We start from the raw sequence: 4302 nt of genomic DNA, 5'->3' as shown, positions 1-4302 counted from the left end.
CAATAGCTATGTGACTAGTGGCTACCATTTACAGGGTGAAGATGTAGAATACTTCCATCATAACAGAAAGTTTTCGTGAATAGAATTGATCCAGACTTTCAAATCAGGGAAATTATGGACATACTTTGGGGGAGGGGGCTATAACTATTTTGTTTTAGGATACATACATTTTATCAAGATGTTTAATCATCTCTGCTTCATATATTTCTTGTGGTGTACTCTGGATTTTTTTTTTGTCTTATTTATTAATTTATCCAAAAGGCTTTTCGGGTAGGTCTTTGTGTAGTCAATTCCTGTAACCCCTGATGCTTGAGAATATTGTTGAATCAAACCCTTATAATTAAATAGAGCTTGGTTGGGTATAAAATCCTAGTTCTAAGTTTTTTCCTTCAAAAAGGTTAAAATTGCTATTGTGTTTCCTTCATGAATCTATTACAGCTGTTGGAAAATGTGAGGTCAATGAAAATCTTTTTTTTTTTTCTATGTGATATGCTATTTCTCTTGGAATCACTGGATTTTTTTCTTTGTTTTGATATTCCTAAATTTGTCATAAATTTGCTAAGGGCAAGATTTTTTTTTTTTTTTTTTTTTATGTTTTGTTTCCCTTCCCCCTTTGACTACCCATGGCTTTTCTCATATGGTGCTCTTTTCTCTTTCTTAAGTCTGGAAAATTCATCTCCATTATTCAAGTATTTACTTATCTCCCCTTTTCTGAGATATCATTTTTCTGGGATTTCTATTATTTGGACTTTAGCATTTTTACTTCTGCCCTCCATAATTATTGGCTCTCCTTTTTTAAAAAAAATTCTTTGTAATTTTTTGGCTCTTTCTGGAAAAAACTTTTTATTTGGTCTCTGCAGTTTACTGATTTGTTCCTCAATTCTATCCATTCTATTATTTATTCTATCTATTTTATTCTGTATATTTCAACTATTAAGTTTTCTTATGTCTCATATTTTCCCTTGGTTCCTTTCTTTATTTTTTCTTGTTCTAGTTTCATATTTGAACTATCTTCCTTTACTCCGATTAGTATGTTTATTATTATTTTTGTCTCCTCTCTTCTAATATTTCTGCCTAGGTTGGAATCTGTAATCCAACATATTGCTTGTCTTTGGAAATGTTTGTTTCCCTAATGTGTTATTTTTGGGTCAGCTACCTCATTTTTAGACAACACTATTGCTTATTCTACTAAGAAATGCATATAGAGAAGGACAGCCTCAGATATTGTCATCTAGAAAAGCTAGGAAGTGGGAAGTTGATGCATCTCCCACAGGGTGGAAAACCTCAAATACAAGGAAACAAGTCAATTACTCCCCACCCACAGACAGCTCTCAGACCTTCACCGTTTGCCCCTAGAGAAATAGCATTAGTAAGAAAAACTCCTTAGATGTTACTTCCTTCGTCAGTTTAGAGCGGGTGAGGTGAGAAAGCAACTATTAAGGATTAGTTAGTCTCATTTCCTCTGGAATCATACTGCTCAGCGTTTCTCTATTGCCCTGATTTTATCCCTGAGTCCACCAGGACTAATACCAGTTGGAGCGGATATAATACACAACACTGTGTATTCAAGGCAAAGCTGGCAAACAGCCAGAGAAGCTCAATACCTTCTGTTCCTCTTTTACCGTCTCACAGATTTCCAAGCTGCCTCCTGTTCCAAGCCAAAGCCGCACACAGAAATCGAAAAACAAATCCACCCCCACTCCCACATTATCTGGGGAAGTCTTTCAGCTTCCTTAAGTTCTCCTGGGCCTAAAGAAATGGCCAGATGTGCTTATTTCCTTGAAATGACTGGATGATTTTGAAATGTAAACAAGATATGCATGTTTTCTTTCCTCACTAAATTTACCTAGAATTAGATCATTCAGCTGAATGGGTCCTTTAAAATCCCTTTCTAATTACAAAACCTATTTGTATCAGCCTAGCTTCCTTTTTCCCTCTTTACTTCTCCATTTTGTGTTTTAAGAAGAAAGCAGAAGTCTAAACCAAACAGCTCATGTAACTTTAGTTGTGAGACCCACCTATTGCTAATGAAGGTATTATTTGAGGTCATCTGAGTCACTGCATGGAAGATTTACCATCTCAAGAGATATTAGAAGGACTCAAATATAAGTTTTATTATGACATTATCTTCAGTTGCAACAAAATAAAAGGTTCCTGGATCAGTTCAAAAGGCTATGTTTGGCAAATAAGCATATGGAAACACTCAACATCATATATCATGAGGAATTGCAAATTAAGACAACAATAAGATACCACTACACCCCTACTAGAAAGGCCAAAATCCAGAGAACTGACAGTGTCAAATGCTGGGGAGGATGTGGAGCAACAGGAGCACTCATTCTTTGCTGGTGGGCAAGCAAAATGTTTCAGCCACTTTGGAAGACAATTTGGAGTAACCATACAATCCAACTATCTCTTTCCTTGGTATTTAGCCAAATGGATGAAACTTATGTTCACACAAATACCTGAATATGAATAATTATAGAAGCTTTTTCATAATTGCCAGAAATTGGAAGCAACTAAGATATCCTTTAACAAGTGAATGGATAAATAGACTAGTACATCCAGAAATGCAATTTTATTCAGCACTGAAAAGAAATGAACTATCAAGAATGAAAAGACATGGAAGAAACTTAAATGCATATTGCCACATGACAGAAGCCAATCTGAAAAAAGTTACATACTTTAGGATTCCAACTCTATGACATTCTGGAAAAGGGAAAACTTTGGAGACAATAAAAGGATCAGTGGTTGTCAGGAGCTTGGGGTGGAGGCGGAAGGAATGAACGTGCAGAGTAAAGAAAATACTTTGTATGGTACTATAATGGTGGATATATGGCAACACTAAAAGTGGACCCTAATGTAAACTATGTGCTTTGAATGATAACGATGTGTCATTGTAGTTTCATCGATTATGACAAATGTACCATCTGGTGGGGGATGTTGATGGTGGGGAGGCTGTGTGCATGTGAGGGGGGCAGGGGTTACGTGGGAACTCTCTGTACCTTCCACTCAATTTTACTGTGAACCTAAAACTGCTCTAGAAAATAAAAGCTTTCTCTTTTCTCTTCAATCATGGGAATGAACCTCAAAAATTTAGTGAACCATGAATGTGTGCGGCAACTAATCAGATTATCCCAATTGCTTTGGGTTCTGCTACAGTTGCATATATTTTCTTGTTTACACTTGATATCCTTATACAACTTTCTTATTCAGCGACCACCAAGAGAGAAAATGATAGCTTCAAATATAAATATTGCTCGTTTTTGATTCTTTACAAGTTAAATTTTCAATATTGTCTGTAGCCTTTGTTTCTAATACTTAACTTTGGCTTCCTTTTACTTCAGTTAAAGCCCCAAAGTTTTTTATCAGTTGGAATGAAATAGCAATAGCAATAAAATATCCTATGTTTATAATTTAATTACAATGTATTGGATGAGAGGTTGTGACTGCTGAAAAACATATATTTTAAAATACTTTTGTAATCAAATAACTTTTCCTATTCCTGATCCTAATTTCATCAGTTAGGATATAGGAATGGGATATAGGTAGCAAATGATGGCTGAGATATTCCCATTAAATCTTTGGTTCTTAGTGAAGAGTACACATCGGGATCACCTCTAGAATTTATTAAAAATCTGATGGCTTGATTCCTTCCTCCTACGTTCGGATTCTGTTGGTGTAAAGTGAGGCCCTTATTATTTTAAAGTAATATAGATGATTTCAATGCTCACCTTTGTTCAAGACTCATTATTGCAGGAGAGAGAATATTGTAATACTCTCTCTAAATATTTTAGTGACCAAAAAATATCAATCCAATGAGGCTAGAAATGATTTTATAGAAAAACAATAGATTCAGGTTTCTAAATAATCAATTGAGATAGAAACATTGATAACTAATGATTGTAAAATGATATAAAATGTAACCAGTGTCACTTGGTAAAGCCATCCAGTTTTCAAATATTGAATTTTCTCAGTGGCAAATTTAAATATGCTATGAATGCACATTTTAAAAAATTTCTTTGAGTACACTTTTTAATTTTTTAAAAATTTTTATCGAAATATAGTTGATTTACAATGTTGTGGTAGTTTCAGGTGTACAACAAAGTAATGCAGTTTCATATGTGTATACATATGTATATATTCTTTTCCATTATAGGTTATTGCAAGATTTTTTTTTTAACATCTTTATTGGAGTATAACTGTTTTACAATAGTGTGTTAGTTTCTCCTTTACAACAAAGTGAATCAGTTATACATATACATATGTTCCCATATCTCTTCCCTCTTGCGTCTCCCTCCC

Source organism: Physeter macrocephalus, chromosome 9 (genome assembly GCF_002837175.3).
Source record: "Physeter macrocephalus isolate SW-GA chromosome 9, ASM283717v5, whole genome shotgun sequence".
Lineage (NCBI taxonomy): Eukaryota > Metazoa > Chordata > Mammalia > Artiodactyla > Physeteridae > Physeter > Physeter macrocephalus.
This window is presented reverse-complemented; position numbering follows the sequence as displayed.